The 21,095-nt window shown below is 46.8% G+C and overlaps 1 pseudogene; it reads left to right on the forward strand.

Annotated features, from left to right (window-relative positions):
* Positions 1-17,594: 17,594 nt before the first annotated feature.
* On the forward strand, positions 17,595-17,714 carry LOC136658138 (5S ribosomal RNA; annotated as a pseudogene).
* The last annotated feature ends 3,381 nt before the right edge of the window (positions 17,715-21,095 follow it).

The raw sequence follows: 21,095 nt of genomic DNA on the forward strand, positions 1-21,095 counted from the left end.
GGGGGTCACTGTGTTTTACCTATGCGGTACCTTTTTCCTTCCCACTTTTCAGCTTATGTCATATTCTATCTTATGTATCAGTGTATGTTTGTAATTTCCCCATATTTCATCCATATGGGGTGAATTATTAATAACATGAAATTTAAAAATAGATTGCCATGTAGACAGACAGATTAAAAATGGATACAAATAAAACAAAAACACCCCCAACCCAGCTCTACCAATAACTTGAGAAACTAAAATCAAGGCCACATTTTAAAAGTTTCCATTTCAACAGAGTTTTTTGTGGGCTATGAAGCTCTCATATGACTGTATGACCTGGGAATGCCACCTGTGCATTGTGAGTTTGAAATTATATTCACATTAAAAAAACATTTTGGCATAATACAGCTTAAATGACAGAAAGTGGGCCTTGGGTTTAGGCCAAGCAAGAAGAGTTAAGAACCTCTTACTTAAAGTGGTAGCCTGCTGAGAAATTATCTGCAATATTCTCAGGTAAGGGGGAGCCAATAGCTGATCTTGGTGGGCAAGGTAACTCTGGAGCGTAGGAACACGTATGGTACAATCCTGTGCATATATTGTCAGTTGCAAGTCCTGTTGTCTTTAATGGGTTTACTCCCTGGAAAGCGTGTATAGGACTGCAGCCTTCGAGTTAATTGATTCAATTAATTCAGTAACGAACCTGCCCGCATGGTGCCCCATGGCACTGGTCCGTGACATGTCACCTGCCCCCCCCCCGCATCACACTGTCCACCCCAAGTGGATACTTACCCAAGTGTGGTGAAGCCTCATGCAACGCTCTGCAATACTCGAAAAGCATTCTGAATTTACTCGCCATCTCAAAGGGCTCTTCTGGTTTCCCAGTGAAACTGGAAGTACTCTTTAAGATGGCACCAGAAGCCTCAGAAGGCTTTTTTGAGTGTCGCGGAGCGTTGCGTGGGGTTTCGCCTGCCCCCTGAATGGCTCTGACAGAGAGGCGGGGTGGATGGAGACGGCAGCAACGGGGGCACGGCAGGCTTGGCACCTGGGGCTCTTACCCCCTGCCCCCCTCCAGGCCTGCCACTGGTGTCCCCACGCCCCCTGCATCCATTATCTTAGTTTTTTAGCAGTGGAAGCATGCAATTTTTGCTTAACAGAAAGTTTCTTGCTAACTGAGGAACGCAACAGGCTTCCTATTTCCTGTTAACATTCCGTTAGACTAGAACATAAGAACATAAGAACAGCTCCACTGGATCAGGCCATAGGCCCATCTAGTCCAGCTTCCTGTATCTCATAGCGACCCACCAAATGCCCCAGGGAGCACACCAGATGACAAGAGACCTCATCCTGGTGCCCTCCCTTGCATCTGGCCTTCTGACATAGCCCATTTCTCAAATCAGGGGGTTGCACATACACATCATGGCTTGTAACCCGTAATGTATTTTTCCTCCAGAAACTTGTCCAATCCCCTTTTAAAGGCGTCCAGGCCAGATGCCATCACCACATCCTGTGGTGAGGAGTTCCACAGACCAACCACACGCTGACTAATCCCTCTAGTGTGCAGGCTGCCTGCATGTTATCTTCCCGCTTCCGAGTGCCATGCTTTTAACCAGGCACCATCAATCCCACACTCATCACTGCATTTGTCATGATGAATGGGGGGCCCACGGGAGGAAGTGGGGACCCTGTAAAAATGTTTAGCGTTGGGCTCTGTAGTTCCTAAGGCCAGCCCTGTTCCACTGAAGGGACTGGTGTACATCACCTACTGATTCCTTTGAGCCTCATCATTTTTTGTCTCATCCTCCTACTTTGACCAATTCCCACCAGCATGCACGGGCACGACTGGCAGTGCACTGGTGGCTATTCACCACAGAATGTGGGTGTGAACACATTCATTGTTGAAATAATTGTGAGTAATCTTGCTAAGAAAGCACACTCTGCCTACGTGTAGCTGTGGAATTAAAGGTTTGTTTAAAGTGAAGACTTAGAAGAGCTCCCATAACAACAACATCCCTTTTCAGAGTAATCCCCCTGATGCTGGAAACTGAAACTGGTTCCTCCGTTGAACTTGCTGTCCTCTCGATAGGTTCTTCCTTTTGAGGTTTTTTTTTGCATCCACTGTACTGAAACAGTTTCACACTAAGAGCTTCAGATGAGTGCCCTGAAACATTTCCTTAAGCAGTGACAAACTTAAGCAACATCAAATATACCCTTGTTTGTGCGACTTGCTCAGGGGCGTGCAGTCATTGGAGGCAGGTGAGACAGAGCCTCACCTGAGCTCCTGGACTGCATGGACCTGAGCGCCCAGGCATGACTGGAGATGCCTCCAGGAGCCTTTCTGAGGCCCGCAGATGGTGCGTGCGGCCTTTGTGGGCTTTCGAAAGCCCCCCCCCCGAGATGTTTTAAAAGAGCTTTCGGTTTTCACGGAAACCAGGAAAGCGGTACCTTGCGAACCCAGCCCCGGGTGGCACAGGGACCCCAGGATCACAATTGCTGTTAGATACCCAATTGCTATCGCACCGCATGAAAAAGATGCCACGCTATCCCTTCAAAAACCAAAGTATTGAACACAAAAGAAGAAGACCACAGCCCAATTCTATCCCTCGCCATCTTTGGCAATGCATCTGTGCTGCCAGAGTTTGTGGGAGATCCAGTGACGACTAGAAGGCCAACCAGAGGTAAATTTTTTTTTTTTTTTACTTACCTCTGGGGAAGACTTCTGGGCACCTATGGATCTTCTCAGTCCCATGCCAGCTATACAACTGGCATCAGTTAAGAGGAAAACAGGGTTGGGCAGGTTAGAAAATGGGGGATAGGATTCAATGTGCACTTTTGCCGCAAAGATCCACTGCTCCAGCCTGCTCCCCTTTGCAGACCCGGAACACCCCTAAATATCCCCCGCCTTGCCCCTGCTGCTAATTTATGACACCACTTCAGCTTCTGGGACCTCTGGTATACGCACTGGGCCTGTAGCCATTAGTGCCAGCGGCCTGGAAGCGCATGAGAGTGACTTGGTTTTCATGCCACAGCATAGGGACTTGTGCAGCCAGACCACTGGTTCTGCAGTGCAAGGCCCAGAGAGGATCGAGCCATGCAAAGTTTAGAAACTGAACATTTGGATCACTGGAGTTTTTATTTCTTGGAAAAAAGTATAAGTGAAAAAAGGATGGTGTAATCATCATGACACCACGGTTACCCTACATTAAGTATTTTCTATCAAATACTTTCATTTCAAAATAATATTTTCAGACATGTGCTCAGTCTAGCAAAGTGGAAAATCCAGCTTTCTGTTGGCTGATGGTGATGGAACACTCAGATTGGCCTGGCTGCCAGCATCGAAAGTATCACGCTGCCTCACCTTGTTGAAGATGTGAACGTTGGACGCGGTGCACAGAACAAATCTCTCCACTCACCACCTGTCTCCATATAGAATAGTGAGTGACCCCCTCTGAACTTGTTACCTTAGGCCCCTCCTTCAAATAGTTAATGAATCATGGAGGCAGATTAAAGAAGGCTTGGCTACAACTCTGTGACCTCTTAAGAGATACCTGGATGACAAATTGATTTTCTGCTACCCACTTATTGCATTGGATGTTTCTTTCATGTTACTCCATCTTTCTTTTTTGTTCATTCAAATAAACCACAAGGCTAAGAGCACCTGCTGATGCTTGTCTACTCAGAAGTAGGTCCCATTGTTTTCAGTGGGGCTTACTCTCAGGAAAGTCTGCATAACAACATTTTCCTGAGAGTAAGAACCATTAAACAAAATAGGACTTACTTCTGAGTGGACTTGGTTAGGCTTGTGCCCTTAGGACCAATTTCCCAGTGCCAGTGTAGCTGTGCCAGAGGGGCGTGCACTGCATCCTGTGATGGGGGGGCAGTCACAGAGGCCTCCTCAAGGTATGGGAACATTTGTTCCCTTACCTTGGGGCTGCATTGCCTCTGCACCGGTGCTGGAAAGTTGGATAGGATTGGGCCCTTTGTCTCTCAAAGGAGTCACTAAGGTTTGCCTCACCCAACGGGAGAGTTCATTGCGTCACGCCCATGATGGACGTCCTCCTGTACCTACCAGACCATAGAGAGTAAATTACAATATTATACGCATAACATAAATGCAATGGCATCACTAGGGTTGGTGTCACCCCATCAACTTTATTTATTTATTTATTTATTTATTTGCAGGTCACCCAGCAGATCAGTAACCAACAAAAAACAGTGGTCAATCTGATGACCCTCACACAACTGAATAAGAGTTCTAGCATTAGCTCTGGTGCATGGAAATGAGAGCTGACTCATACTCACCCCTTATTGGCTCCCTGCTGTGTCGTAACAACACCTCATTGGCTCTTGGAACAGTCAGTCCCATTGATCGGTTTGGAGTGAAAGAAATCCACTTTTTGTTTCATAAGGCATTTGCGTTTTCCTGTTCTGGTTATTGGGTCATAACTTTGGGTAGAATACAGATATTTCAGTGCAGTTTGTTTCATTGCTTTCTGCATCAAATTAAAGCCCACTTACCATCAGTGGAAGGCATAGCTGACCTGATCCCTATATACTTATTCCAGTGACGTTCCTCCCGCATGCAGGGAGCTCAGGCAAACACTATTTCAGAGCCATATGCATCATATTATATTCACCGTCAACCATCGACCATCATATCTAGTTTTTTTTTTTCCTTTCCTCCCCTAATGCTTTGGTGTCTGAATGTTTGCTTACTATCATGTGGGCAATGTTTATACAGGTTGCAACAGAAGCCAACTTAAAGTTTCCGTTGCACGCTTCGTGTATTATTTATCATTCACGTGTCCCCAGTGGAGTCTCTGATAGCATCTTCTATCTTTTTTTCCAATCACAAATCTCCCTGCAACAGGAATTAACAGTCAAACACAGACAACGACAATATTTTTGCTTGTCTGGGGTCTTTTCCTGAGCCATTTGATGCACCTGAAACTGAATATGATATTTACTATTCAGTGTTTCTAGTACTAAAAGTGGCTTTCCAAAACTTCCAGGCTTCCAAGAAGATGCAAGCTTCAGGTTTGCGTCACCAGGTGCAGGAGGCCAGCATGCCACCCCCATGATGGACCGCCTCCCATGCAGTGGGCGGGGCAACCGCTCAGGCAGTGGTCAGAGTGATGTACCATTGCCCCGCCCCCACTGGGTTTTTTTGGCTATAACTTTTGATAGAGTAAGATATTTCAAAGTGGCTTTGTTTCATTGCAGTCTGCATGAAATTACGCATCGATTGATATATAACATGATGGTTATATATCAAAATCAAAAATCAAAAATGCTATGATTTTAAACATTTTGGTGGGTAGTGCTGTCACCCCCCTCCATAGGCATCGCCCGGTGTGGCCCGCACCTCTCGCACCCCCCTAGCGATGCCACTGACTCAGCACATGGTCTTATTGAGAAATTGAGAGAGAGAACATGGGATGGATCGGACTTGGGAGGAGGCCTCCTTCACCTTATCCTAACTCCCTTCCCAGCTCTCCCGCTGTTACACCAGTCTTCCCAGATTTGTGCATGCTAAATAGCTGGTGCAGATCTGAGAATCCCCATAAGGCAGGCAGGGGCTCAACATGGGGTAAGGGGAAAAATGTCTCCTTAACTATATGAGACTTTCAGCTGCCACCTAACCTGTGCTGTATATACGTGACCTGGCTGTGTTGGCGCAGGGTAGGATTGAGTTGTCTTCAGGGATAGCGGCTGCCTTGGGAATGTGCCTTCCTTCTCCGTTCAGAAGAAGGGAAGGAGGAAGAATCACTGTCATGGGCTGCAGTATAGTACCAGGGTTGGACAGCATCAGAGGATCACCAGTGTCTCCAATTTTAATCTAGAAAAAAGGTATGTTCCCCAAGTAACAAAAGTATGGGGAACCCTGGATGAACGCATTGCTGGATCCCAGCCAATATATATGTTGGCTCTTATATTTTCCTAATTCCCTTAGCATGCTCTTCCTCCTTCCAAAGTGAGACCTCATGGCGCTCTGTTATTCCATTTAACAAAGAATGTTCCTTTGTTTTTGTGACTCCGTTCTAACTGCTTTCCCCTTCCCCAGAACAGGGAAAGTTTACTGCACAAAGGTGCGATGAGCATTGCACAAAGAATCCAGCCCAGCATAACTTCCACATTAGAGACATTCCAGTGTGGGATCATGTTTCTGATGTGGCTGTTGTTCAACCAGCATGATGAGGGGAAAAAAGCTGAAACTCAAGTACTTTTTTTTTCGGTTTGTGATCCTGAAGGAAGCCTCTCTTGAAAAGTCAGCTTTCAACCCAGCTGTCGGCTGAGTTTATTGGCCTAAAGTATTTCACTGGAATTATCAAAGGATATCTCACTGCCGTGCTGTGATTCGAGGCAAGGCCTTGTGCAAACAGCATCTCTCCCTACCCATGGTCACTGTGACACTGAAGTTCAGTTGCAGGGACAATTAAAAAAAAAACAAAAAACCAGGGAGGTATTTTCCATGACATGAAAAGGACGCTGCCAAAGCGGTTCGACAAGCCAGATTCCAACCATTCGGATGGCCTTTTGATCATGCCCACAAACTCATGGGTGGTTATGAGAAGCATATGTCTTTTGATGACACAGGCTGGGTCACAAAGGCTGTTGATTCAAACTCCAGGGCACAGTTAGTAAAACATCCCACAAGCCACAGGCATGAGGCAGTGAAGGCCTGGCTCTGTCACCACGGCTGTACTCAGTTTCCTATCACTATAGACATGGTAGAAAACAGGAGGCACCCCCATACCCTCTGGGCACAATCTAGAAAATATTAAGCCATTAGTCCTAGTAGACACTTCTACTTCTAATTGACTTATGGCCCAATCGGGGAGGGGGGGGGAGAGAGAGAGAGTACTGTAGGGCGCAAGTGATCTTTGATTGATTGATTGATTGATTGATTGATTGATTGATTATGCTGGTGTGAAATAAATTTACAGAGCTGGGCAGAAAGGAACAACTACCTGAACATTTGAAAACTGATGACAGCAGGTGGGATGTATTAGGATCAACCAAGAGCATTTTATATAGGTATACATTAGATATCCAAAGGATCTCCTCTATGGAGAACTCGTGCAAGGAAAGCACCCTACAGGTAGACCACAGCTGCGATACAAGGACATCCACAAGAGGGATCTGAAGGCCTTAGGAGTGGACCTCAACAGGTGGGAAACCCTGGCCTCTGAGCGGCCCGCTTGGAGGCAGGCAGTGCAGCATGGCCTTTCCCAGTTTGAAGAGACACTTGGCCAACAGCCTGAGGCAAAGAGGCAAAGAAGGAAGGCCCATAGCCAGGGAGACAGACCAGGGACAGACTGCACTTGCTCCCGGTATGGAAGGGATTGTCACTCCCAAATTGGCCTTTTCAGCCACACTAGACACTGTTCCAGAACCACCATTCAGAGCGCGATACCAGAGTCTTTCGAGACTGAAAGTTGCCAACAACAACATTAGATATAGGGCAGTGGTTCTCAAATTTTAAGCACAGGGACCCGTTTTTTAGAATGAGAATCTGCCAGGAAGTGATGTCATGATTGGAAGTGACATCATCAAGTAGGAAAACTTTTAACAATCCTAGACTACAATCCTACCCACACTTACCCAGGTGTAAGTCCCATTTGCTATCATTGTTCACAGCATATAAATAGTAGCCTGTTCAAAGTACTGATCTGTAACATTTCCCCAAATGCAGTCACATGCCATGGTCGCATCAAGTCTAACATATTAAAAATAAGCTATTGAAATGAATCAGGACCCACCTGAAATTGGCTTGTAACCCACCTAGTGGTCCCGACCCACAGTTTGGGAAACACTTATGTAGGGGGAATGATCAAGTGTCTGCATGATAAAATAAAAACTGAGATTTCAGAACCACCCGGAATACATCACCAGGCAATACACAAAAAACACAGAATAAGCATCTTAGAACATGGGAAAGAACAAAATGTGGTACACTGGCATGCCCAGCCTCGCTTTTTACATGGTACCTTTTGCCTTATATTGGATTATAGGATTATATATTGGATTATATTTGCCTTATATTGGATTCAGGTCCGATAAGAGAGGGTTGCAGGGGGTGATTTGTTCCTGAGCTCATGGTCAGGGGTGCCCAAACCCTGGCCCAGGGGCCACTTGTGGCCCTCAGGGACTCACAATCCAGCCCGTGGGGAGCCCCAGTCTCCAATGAGCATGTGGCCCTCTGAAGACTTGCTGGAGCCCATGCTGGCCTGACGCAACTGCTCTCAGCGTGAAGATGACTCTTTGACCTCTTGCATGAGCTGTGGGACAAGTGTTCCCTCCACTGCTTGCTGTTTCACATCTGTGATGCAGCAATGGCAGCGAAGGAAAGCTTAGTCTTGCTTTGTGCAAGGACTTTTATAGGCCTTGAGCTATTGCAAGACCTTCATTCATTCATACAAGTTCCATCTCTAATAGATTCATTTATGTAAATTTGTTCATATTTGAAATGTAAATTAATTCGGCCCCCAACACAGTGTCAGAGAGATGATGTGGCCCTCCTGCCAAAAAGTTTGGACGCCCCTGTTCCAGGCCAAGGACGTCATACTTGACACTTCTTAATACAGTGTTAAATCTGGGAGGAAATTGGCCTGCTATAGTAGCTCCTTGGCTTGTGAATCCTTTTACCAGGAAGGAGTGAAGGAGGGACAAAGCTGAGGGGCTACAGCTGCTGCAGAAGTACTTTTTGGTGCACACAGGACACTTTCCACTCTTGAGTGAGCCTAATTAAAATGATGCTGATTTTCTGAAATGATTTTCTATATTTCAAAGGTTTTAGAGATATTTCGGAGTGTGTTTGGTTTCCTGAATTACTGCATCTAGCTGCCGATGTGGGCGGATAGACCCGGTCTCTGCATTGGGAAGCTGATGACACGGGATCCAAAGATTTCACTGGCTGTCTCCACCATTCCCCACCCCGTTTGCCCCTCTCTGCTCCCGTTCTGTTTTGCCCCTTTGGAGAGGGGCTAAAATTGAGTGTTGGGAGAGTTAGAACAAACAAAAGAAAATATTTCTTTACTCAGCATGTGGTTGGTCTGTGGAACTCTTTACCACAGGATGTGGTGATGGCGACTGGCCTAGACGCCTTTAAAAGGGGATTGGACAAGTTTCTGGAGGAAAAATTCATTATGGTGTACAAGCCATGATGTGTATGTGCAACCTCCTGGTTTTAGAAATGGGTTATGTCAGAATGCCAGATGCAAGGGAGGGCACCAGGATTCAGGTCTCTTGTTATCTGGTGTGCTCCCTGGGGCATTTGGTGGGCCGCTGTGAGATACAGGAAGCTGGACTAGATGGGCCTATGGCCTGATCCAGTGGGGCTGTTCTTATGTTTTAAACTTTGTACCTCCTGATAAAATCAGTCTTTTGTACCTTTTAATCTTTTGACACCTTACTCCTTCGGCTCCTGTAATAATAATGGTTACCTCTAAGTACAGTTCTCATGCTCAGCATTTTGATTCAGTTCTCCTCTCACCTAATTTCAGTTTAAACGATGGAGAAAGCTCTCTTCTTGAGCTGAAAATGAGTACCAGTTTCCAACTCTTCAGTTCCAACAAACCCCAGGTGATGCCTGCGTCTTGCAACTAAATTATGTAAGTCTGGCTTGAGCTGCAGCCCTTTCCCACATTAATCTCTATTTCATGTGAATTATGCTCCGTTCAGCAAGTGGCAGCTGCACAAAGCTCTGCGGGGAATCTGTGAAGACTTGGAATCACCATGCTTATAACTAGACGTGTTCAATATGGCTAAAATTATACTGGTGGTAATTTTCAGTACAAGTGTCCCCTCCTATCCACGGATCCAGTATTCACAGTTACAGTTATCCAGTCCTTCATGCCACCCCCAGTCCATTTCCTTCCATTTTCTCCACTAACAAGCAGGCATGCTTTTACAGATGCTGTAAGAGGAACACAACAAGCAGGCAGGCAGAGGTAGAGTGACATGTCTGAATGTAAACAAGAAACAGGAAGCTTAGGGCCTGATCCTGAACAGTCAGCACCAGCCGTCTGCCAGGGCTGAGTGCCGCAAATGTACTGTAAGGCATGCCCACGACACACAGGGCTGGGTCAGCGTTGGCACTGCACGCCCACCGCACAGAGCTGATCCCTTGCTCTGAGTGACAGAAGGTAAGTGGGGGTGGGGGCAGGTGTTCTGGGTATCCAGAGCTCTGCGTAGGACCTCCCAGCCCGACACGGGGGCTCTCATCTCTGCGCTGCCTAAATAGCTGGCTCAAACTCGAGTAGCCCCACCACAGGAGTCGGCAGCAGCTCCTCAGGATGCAGGAGGCATCCATTTTAGTGCCACTGCTCCTCTGGGCACTGGGCAGCTCAGGACTGGGTTGCCCATCTCCTCCATCTAGCATTCAGCTACCTGCAGTGACCAAATTTTGAATGTCTTGTGCCCCACCTCTTTAATGCCGGAGGGATCACAAGGAGGGGCAAAAGCTCACCATGTTGTGGATTCCCGTTACAGGGCTTCAACCCAGAAACTGGCACCTCCCTTGAGCCTATGTCAAGAACTCATGGAATAATTTGCAAATTGTTCTGACCACTAGCCATTTGCGGACATTTGTGCCATAGAGATTCACATGCTAAGAACAAGAAGAAAGAATGGCCTTTACAGCGTGATCAGTGGGAGGACTGGAATAACCTTTCTGTATTTCTTTCAGCTGGGCTTTCCCCAAGAATTTCGCCGTCCTGCAGTCTGCTATGAAACTGTCCTTGTTCCAGACTTCTTCAATTTTCCTATCTTCAAGCCAACTTGGATTTCTCTGCCATAAGTACAGCACAAACTTGCAATCTCTTCCAATTTTTCTTCCACGTATGTAGTCCAACATCAATGCAATGACTTCAGTTTTTCTTTCTCTCTCTTTTGGGGGGAGGAATTACAGCTTTGGTTTTAACAGTAACAAATCTCTCTTTCTACAGCATGATAATCCAGAGTGACTATTAACACTGGTTATGAGTTTCCTTAATTAAAGTAATGCATTATTGTCATTTAAATGCTACTCTCTCTCTCTCTCTCTCTCTCTCTCTCTCTCTCTCTCTCTCTCTCTCCCCATGATAATGAGTATTGTTCTGCATATCTAGAAGAAGGAAGGATCAGAAGGGTTGATCAGCATGTTCATAGCAAAGACTCCCCTGATGATGTCTTTTTTTTTTCTTCTTTTTTTTTTTGAAGCTGGACTGTATTCCCTCCCTTACAGAGAAACACCAAATGTCCTGTGAGGAGGAGAAGGAGGAGGGATAGGCATATCTACTTCTCCCGAGGAGGAGGCCACAGCTGCCTGGGGCATGCTGGATGCAGCCCGCACGCCGGGCAGCTCAGGATTGGGCTGTTAGTGCTTTGCACCCCCTCTAGCTACACCACTGTCAGACTTACTGATGATCTGACCTCTCCACCCCCAGAGAAGGGCACTGTGGTTTTTCCCCCCTTGTGCTTCTCCTGACATGCTCCAGCCCTATGGATGTTGCAACATTTGACAGGTCTCCAGCCTTGACCCAAATTCAACTCTCTCTCTCTGACTATAAATCAGTTGTCACACAGCGCTGGTGGTTTTTAATTTAACTACTGCCTTCTAATTTGCTAGAAATGTCAATATTAACTTTTATAGATTTTCAGGCTAGAGCTGAATCCTGCCTTGGGCCACGTTAGCAGCACAGAAAAGAGCTCTGATGTGTGATCTATGAGAACTTTTGGTTAAAAAGGCAAAAACGTGCTGGTTCTACTTTTGAGAAATCGTGACTGGGCCCAGGGCTGGCCTTAGGAGCTGCAGGTCCCAATTGGAAACATATTTGCAGGGTCCCCAGGTCCACAGCCAAGGTCTGTAGAATCTTAGAGATATGAATAAAATTTATGATCGACTTGATATCTCAATGGTAGACTGGAAAGCAATCGAAAAGTGCGCTAATAAGTGCATATGAGTGAATGGACCAAATCAATCTAAGCACATTTGAATATAACACTGGGGGTGGGGGAATAGGAGAAGTAAGTAATTTTTCTTTACTTATCTCCCCATAGGCCATCTGGCCTCCAATAGGTCTTCAGTGGGTGGACCTACACCACCCATTTTGCTCCAGTAAATTCAAAGAGAGAAATCAGGGGGTGCTTCAGGATGGGGAAAGGGGGATAGGATCTTGACTTGTGTGGCCACCACTATGATCCTGCCCCTCCCATCCTCTGCCTTGCCCACTCCCCACTCTGAACTGATAATAATTCTCTACCTGCCCCTGAGGGGCATCCGCAAGCCATGATCATGTATTCATGACCTCCCCTCTCCAGCTACCTGCAGGAAGGTGCTAATATGTGTGCATTTTTATTACTTTGGAGGGAGGGGCAGCGCGCGTGCAGGACAACATCATGTGTGGCTAACTCAGGCGGTATTGGGCCCCTAGCCGGGGCTACCAGAATCTGCTCGTAAACAGCTTATGTGCCACACGGGGTTCTCAAATCCACGATTGCAGTGGTTCCCCACTGTGAGTTGGTACCCACTGGTGGGTCGCGACCTGATTTTTGGTGGGTCTCCAAAGGGTGATGGAAAGATCAGATAACGAATTGCGTCAAGCACTGAGGCTATTCAAACATTTGTGGGATTGAAGCTGCTAATTCTCCTGCAAAGAGCTCAGCTCCTGCAGTTTGCAAGCCTGTGGAAATATAAGGAGATAAATGCCTGAGGGTCTTTTCCCTGATTACCATTACTTAAAAAATAAATATATATATATTATATATTTCTAGATCTTTTTAAAAAGCCTGGTAAACTTAAGTGTGTCCCGGTAGGGTGTCATTTTAAAAAAAGTGGGTCTCAGTGCTAAAAAGTTTGGGAACCACTGAACTATTGTCTGGTCATCCATGCTCCTCCTGGGGTGGTATTTAACCTGGCTTGTGATCAAAACAAAATCGTAACATCAATGGTAGAAAACGTCAGCTTGCCAGGGGGTCTAATGTGAGATAATCACTGCTCACCACTTGTGCAAGAAAAAATAATAATAATAATAAAGCTTCACCTGAAGGAAGAATTAGGCGGGAAAATCTGTGTGGGAACTGGCAGGCACCTCTGCAGTAACGTGAGGGCAAAATAAACAGCGGGATCTGGGAAACAAATCTTACAATATTCCCATGTCCTCTCTAGGCCCTGGGGAGACAGGAAAATCTTCCACTTTTGTCCATAATTGTACCTCGTTCTTGGCGCGAAACAAACGGACACACCGAGAGAAGCACTTTTGATGTGAAATCCTCCCTGCTCCTTAATTAGTGATTAATAGCCCTCAATTTGTGACTAACAGCCTCTTGGACTGGGCTTGGCACAGCTTCCGTTCACATCTCATTTGGGGGGGGGGGATAAGCACAGGCATGTCGGAGTGCGTGTGACTCACGCCGCAGGTTCACTCTTGTGTAGCCAGCTTCTGCTCGGAGTACGTACGGTGTGTTTTCAGCTTTTGAAGTTCTCAAAAGGCACGCCAGAGCGATGGTTGATAGAACTTACCACACGCATTCCATCGACGTGACGAGTGGTAGGATTAGAATCCGGCACTCGGCCAGAATCCAAAGCAGTCAGATGGTCTCAAGTCTCAAGAAATGTGCATGCCCTGCAAGGGTTTCCAGAAGTTTCAACTGCAGCCACTTTCCCTGTTTTGAATGTGGCTTAGGGCACAATCCTAACCAGGATCCTTACTCAGAAGTAAGTCCTGTTTTGTTCAATGGGGCTTACTCCCAGGAAAGTATGGTTTAGGATTGCAGCCTTAAATGCAAATATATTCAATTTCTATTAGAGTTTTGTGGGTGTTCCAAGTATGCTCAGTTCCTAACATAAATCCTGCTTCTGATCCGGAAGGCTGTCTGGAAGTTGCAACCTAAGTTGGCCAAAACAGCTGGCTTTCGCCGGCACTACTTGCGGCACAAAGGATGTCATGCGCCTGCACCAAAGCCTCAGCAGAGCTGATCATAGCTCTGTGGATGTCTGTAAATCAGGGAGCCAGTTTATTTCACATGCTGGACTGGCACATGCCTCCTCCCCATGCCTGAGGCATTGCCAGCCTCACAAGCACATCCCAATCTTTTGGTTTTTGTCGTTCTTTACTGTTGTCAAGTTGTCACTCTTCCTCCTCTTCCTATTCCCCATTTTAAAGACAGGACTTGGTGAGTGGCACTTGTGAAGGGATAGTAGAATAGTGGCCTAGAGTGTCCTGGGAGATGCCGTCAGCTACCGCTTTCATCTCTCCTCCACACACTTCCTCTTCCACTCCCCAGGTTCTTCCTTTTTAAACACAAGCAGCAGGAAGAGGATCGAGAGAGAGGGCTTCATGAAGAGTCTGCATGTGGTTGTGGTGGATGTACTGTGGGCCCTCCTTATCTATAAGCTTCGCATATGTGGCTGCCGAGCCCACAGCTGGAGGGCTTCAGAACGTCTTCTGGACATGAGTGGAAGCAATTTCCGGTTCACGCTGGCAACTTCCGGTCTCATCCAGGAGGCGTTTTGAGACATGAGGCACAACTGGAGGTCTCTGAAAGTGACTTCCCGATGTCACTGGGAGTCCATATGCGAGCTCTGGAAGGCTGGGTGTGCTGCCCCATGTAAATTATTGAAGTACCAACCATGGCCCTGCTACAGATTTAATAATCCATGGATCTTGGTCCATGGGTGGTGGTGGGAGTTCTGAAATGGACCCCCCACAGATACCAGGGCCCACTGTAGTTGCAAAATACGTGGGTCAAGTTCATGAAAGGAAAGCCTCTTTGCCAAAGGTGGCGCTGAGCTATTCATAGAATGCTTTCATTTGCCAACATGCAATGGACTCCCGAGCACCCCATTAAAGAGGTGGTCGGAGTTTGTTTGGCCCTGGCCAGGACACGAGAGTCCAGTCCCTCCCCCAAGGGGGAGGTGAAGGGGGCAGGGTCTGGCAGCCACGGCAGACCTTTAAAAGGGGACGAGACCCAGCCCTCTTCCTCCTTGTGCACGTGGGCACCGTGGGAATACCCGCCCACCCACCCTAGAGGCAGTCTGAGTTTAACTAGTCGCCGTTTGGGGCCGGGTAGGAATTTTTTGCTGCCTGCCAAGATTGGCCAAAGGGCAGGCAGTTTTTTCGCCTACCCCAGACTGTTATGGGCCAGGGGGTTACACCCCCCCATTTGCAAGCTGCCATTGGTCACTTTAGGAGGGCAGGTGGTGCGGGTTAGGAGGCATGAATGGGACTCTGGCATGCACCTTCAGGCGGCATAGGCAGGGCAGAACCCTATTTCAGTCCTCAGGGGCTTGGCGGCACGAGGACGTAGACGGGGCCCTGGGCCGGGACCGCGGGGCACACCTCAGAGGCTCAGCGGCTCGAGGTGGCGCAGTCTGCAGTCCGGCTGCCTTCCCCTTAAGGGATAGACATGGATGAGACGCGCCGTCCCGGTAGCGGGGCGCGACTTGGAGTAGGATGCATGCCCGCCTGGGGGCAGAGGTTTCTGGTACCGCCCAGAGGTCCCTCCCCGCACCACAGGGGCTTTCGCTGTCTCGGATGCTGCAGGTCTCAGCCTCTGCTTCTCTTGGTAACATGAAATAAAGTTGCCCTTTCTCCCATATCTGTTGTCTCGAGTGTTCATTGGACAGTGCGGAAACAAATTCTACATGCTCATAGCACTGCAAATCTGGGTGGCTCTTGAAGCAAGAAGCGAAACAGAAGATGACATCTGATTATGTCTGATGTGGCATCCGAGCCGTCAAGGCTGCCCGGATCCCTGTGTGAGCTACCCAAAGAAAACGTGAGTGTTATTCGAGGAGAGGAGAGCACGGCAAGGGATTAAGGCGTACTCAGGTGTACTGGCACAGAATAATGAGGAGGTTTCACTCTGCTGTGAGTTTTCTGGGAAAAATGTTGCCTTCAATTGTGCCGTTCATGCATAAAAGATGCCACAATTGGTTTGTCATGATTTACAGAGTGGGAGAAACACCTGAAGGAACTGTTCAGTTTTTTTTTTCATCTCTTACTCATAGGTTCCTGCTTGTCTGCTTGGAATGTTCAGTATTTCCTACCATTCTATAACTTGTATTTCTAATCTCACCCCCTTGGCTTGCTCTGGTCAGGTGTCATCTCAGCTGTTGAGAAACTGCCGCTTTGAAGCATGTGTGAAAGAGGACCTGATTCCAAACAGGGCCCCAATTATGGGAGAATACATGGGGGGGGGGTCCTTGATGTTTATCTAGACTTTTTAAGCATTTGGTAATTAAAGGTAGGTTTGCTCATTATGCTGTAAAGACAAAGAAAACCACCCTGGGTCTTCCATAACCGTAATCCAGTATCTCTCAGACTGTGGGTCAGAACCCACCAGGTGGGTTGCAAGCCAATTTCAGGTGGGTCCCCATTCATGCAGTGTGTATTTATCCGGGATGGAAAAATCCAGCGTGGCTTGATACATGTCAAATCATTGAGTCACCACCCCCCCGCGACTTGATTCGAAAACGAGTCCTAATGGGAGCACTTTCCGAGTCTCTGAGTCACCCTTTAGTGACACTAAAAGACTAAAGTCGAATCGCCCCCCCCCCCATTAAAAAGGTTTTTCCGAGTCTTCCATGTGTGCGACTCACCCAAAATCATCCAAAATCACGCATTTTTGTGCTCACTGACTAGAGTTCCCAACCCTGGTATTTATTTTTAATCTATGCTTGATGCTACCATGGTATGTGGCTGCATTTGGGGGAATGTTACAGTTCTGTACTTTGAATAGGCTACTATATATTTGAGTTTAACAATAAAAGTCAATGGAACTTACTCCCAGGTAACTGTGAAAAGGATTGCAGCCTTTAGGATATTTGGGGAATTTGTTTTTTAAACAGCTGCTTGGCAGGGTTAGGAGGGATTTTGCTTATTTTAAATACATTTTTAAACTTATTGCAAACTTTTAATTTACTTCCTTACTTACATAATTTAATTAATTTGATTTTGTTGTATGGGGGGGGGTGTTTAAAATTATCCTGCTGAATGTTGTCACTTCTGCCCATGACATCAATTCCAGGTTAATGACATCACTTCTAGTGAGTTCCGACAGATTGTCATTCTAAAAAGTGGGTCCTTGTGCTAAAATGTTTGAGGAACACTGCATAATCGGTGGGTGAGTGCAATGTAAATTAATTAAGTAAAATCAACTCTTTTAGGTGTAAATGTTAGTTCACACAATATGCATTCATTGATCTCTCACTAGTTCGTTAAATGAGCTTTATATTGCCAAGCACAGTCGTTTTACTTTCAGTAGTGCACCCTTGACAGCACTTAGTTCTCTGATATCTCTCTGTTAGACAATTCATTCTGAAATACAAAGAAATAGGAAATATTTAGAATAAATCCACATTATACAAACAATTAAGCTTCCGTGTGGAAATAAAGACATCTGGAGCAGTGACTGCAAAACACCCAACAGGGTGTCGTAAGAAAGCTCGTTTCACTACTCATGAATTAGCATGAAATACAGGAGGGCCCCTGTATCTTTGCATCCAGTATCCACGGATTCAGTTATCCATGTATATGGGACTCCCCCCCCCCCGCGCAGCCATTAATGCGGTTTAAAGGCTTACCATGGTGAAGTGTTTCTTGGTTTTACAGGTCGCTATAAGTTTGCAAGCTTGCAGCAACTGTTACCCTGCACGTGCCTGATCGCGTCTGATCTCGGAAGCTAAGTAGGGTCAGGCCTGGTTAGTACTTGGATGGGAGACAGCCTGGGAATACCGGGTGCTGTGGGCTTATACCATAGTCTTTCAAGACTGAAGGTTGCCAACCTAGCATGTGTAGTCAGGCTTTGGGCAACCTGAATGCTTGAAGAGACTAGATCTGTGTTTCTCAACAAGTGGTACGGGTACTACCAGTGGTACTTGATGTGGTGTCTGATGGTATTCACAGGACCCCTGGACCCCTGCCGCCTGGCAGCGAGACCAGGAATGCAACCCAACCAGCAGCACTAGGAGGCCCCAAAGCAGACTTTTCTGCACTCGAAGACACCCTCCTGTCCACCCTGAGCTCTTAGTGGTGTTTGTCACTTTGCATTTGGACTCCCAACCCAGAAGTAACTGGCAATGATGTCATCACCAGTTCCTTCTAGTGGTACTTTGAATAGGTGGATCATGTGAAGTGGTACAGCAGAGGACACACATTGAGCAGCGCTGGACTAAATTGAAAGTTAACAGGAAGTGAACTGTTTCCTCCTGTTAACTTTTGATCTAGTCTTTTCAAGCATTCAGGCTTGAGTTCCAATAACAGAGCACCATCGAAACACACACAAATACGCCCCTCCAATCTCAGCTCTTGACAGTCAAGGGACATACAGGGGGGTCTTTCTCAGGCAGTCTTAGGACATCGCTACTTTTATTCACGTGGAGCAAAGTGGTCTGCTAGGTTTCCCAGTTCCAAGCTATTTAGGGCTTGGGCTTGGAAAACTGCGTACTATTCTGGTTGTCCCATCTGAAAATGGATGATTGTACAATGGGAAAAGCTGCAGAAATGGGCAACCAGAATAACCAGAGGACTGTAGCAACTTCCCTAGGAGGAAAGATGAAAGTGTTGGACAGCCCAATCCTATGCAGGACTGTGCTGTACTGTGGAGGGTTTTGTGACAGTATCGCTCCCCATCTTCAGCTATTTGGGGCGTGCTGCTGCAAGAGGAGGCAGCGACTCTGTTTGTCACGGGACCTGTCCACAGATCACAGAGCAGTTAAGGCTGTGGAGGAGGCAGGAAAAGGGAAAAATGGGGCAGGGAAGGGGGAGGAATGGTGTAGGGGACTCAGGACGGGGTGGATTCAGTGCCTATCCAATCCTATCACTTTTTTTTGCAGCATCCTTGCCCTCTTTCTCTCCTCGGACCTGCACAGCTAAAGAGCTGGTACAGGTTCAAGGAAATCCACGGTGAAGCAGAAGGATTACAGAGGGGTAAAGGGATTTCCTTTCCCCTCCTAAACCTCCCCACCCCACCCCCTTGGCAGATACGGCACACTCCATTTTGGGATGGCTGCACTAGCAGAGGGGGGAGGGAGGATCTATTTAGGATTGAGCTCTGAGCCTTTTTAGTTTAGAAATATGGTGACTGAGGTAGAACATGATAGCCGATGCATGAGATTGACTACTTTTGAATACCAAAATTAGATAATACTCACTGAAGCCTTTGCTGCCATTCATGGTCTGGGGTCATCTAGGACTGCTAAATTTGATCACATGCAAAACTCTAGCTACAATGTCCATGTGCCCCTTATGTAATTATGGGTCTTTATAATTCATTTCCCAATCTATGCATCCATGATTAATCTGTATCCCCCACCCCAAGAGCCTGATGTTTTAAAGGAGACCAGCATTTTACTTCCAGGTCCATGTTCTTGAAAATCTTATTTTCTTAGCACAAAGTTGATTCACAGTTTTGGAGAAGGAGACAACACCTTTAATGTCTTAGCAGTGCTGTGTGTGTGGACTGGAATGCCCTATATAAGCCACCTTTCAGGTTCTAAGATGTATTTATTTAGTCTTTAAGATGTCAGAAGCTTTGCTTGTCTGCAGCGTGTAACATCTTATTATGCCTGGCTTCCTGGATGGCCCCGAACATCTCGATCGGCCTGCTTCTATATCTTTGTTTCCAACTCTGACAAATGCCAAGAGTGTCAGATAGGATTTATCTTGTCAAAAGTGTGAGAAGTGACTGTGCACGGTCCGAAGCATATCAGTGCAGAATAGGCAAATGCTGGAATAAGAGAATGGAGGAAGAATGAAGGAGCTACTCGATACTGAGGCTCATCAATAATGCATCTAACTGGTACTCTGACTGTGGTACACTAAAGCAGTGGTTCCCAAACTTGCCTGGGTTACAATGCACCCACAGCCTCTTCTTCCCAGCTCAGCTGGGTGCAACCATTTTGGATCTCACAAGATCTAAGATGGTGGTGCCCAAATCTTTGGAGATTTTGTGAGATCCAAGATGGCAGTGCCCGAGTGAACAGGTAGGAGGGGCGACTGGAGACATCCCATGGTGCCCCTATAAGTGTGTCATGATGTACACTTTGGGAGCCTCAGGTCAAGGTCTTCCCCAGCTTTGTAACTTGAGATTCTATAATCTGGAAATGCCTGTGGCAGTAATTGGTCGCGCAACTTGCACATCCTAGGGCAAGTAGAGTCCCTGATTTTCCTTCTTCTGACATTAGGAAAAATGGGTGATCCATCCAGAGACAATGCAATGATTTTGACAGGAGCCTCTAAAAAGGGAAGCCCCCCCCCCAATTACATTGTGATCAGCCTGAAGCACTGTCGTATGTAAGAAGGAACCATTTTGTTCTCAGCTACCTCTGAGAGTAGAACTAGGTCCAATGGGTACAAACTGCTAGACGAGAGAGACTGATTGGATATCAGGAAAAAAATTCTGATGGTAAGGGTGGTTTGGCAGTGCCATTGGGGCAACCCACACTCTCGCCAAGACTTACATCATTCCCAAAGTCCAAGTAGAACTTTGGGAAGCTCTGCTTTAGATGGTAAAGATACATGTACAGTAGCTTTCATTATCTGCTAGGGTTAGGCTAGTGGATAGCAAATTTGCAGATACTGAACCATTGATCCTATGGTGCAAGGGGTCCGGCGTAAATGGCAAGTGTCCCCTGGCCAGTTTAAATGAGTCTGCAGTGGTTGCGAGCTCAACTCTGAAGGTGCCTGCAGCGTAGAAGGTCTCTGCTGGATTGAGGAAGCTAGCAGAGACCTTCAGGAGGCTGTAGGCACTTCCAAAGTAATCCTTCACTATGGAGAAGATGAGGTTTACTAACTGAGGTGAAATTGACAAAATCAATTGATTAAAGCATGGTAGAGGGAGAAAAGTTAGCCAGCATGCTTTGGAGATAATTATTAGCACTAATACGCAGGTGCCCTGCTGTCCTTCATGCAGTGGTGGATCCAGTGTTTGGGAGAGCATGGCCACTACCAGCTCCAGAGCCCAGGACAACCAGGCAGGTAGACTTGGGCTCCAGGTTGAACTTAATGTCCTCTATAGTTGAGGTCCACTGCGAGGATAGACCTGGACTTGAAGCCCCGATCTACCTGCCGGATATACCTGGGCTCCCATTCCACCTCTTCCCAGCGGGTATACTTGGGTGCCTGTCTGTG

This window comes from Tiliqua scincoides, chromosome 7 (genome assembly GCF_035046505.1).
Source record: "Tiliqua scincoides isolate rTilSci1 chromosome 7, rTilSci1.hap2, whole genome shotgun sequence".
Classification (NCBI taxonomy): Eukaryota; Metazoa; Chordata; class Lepidosauria; order Squamata; family Scincidae; genus Tiliqua; species Tiliqua scincoides.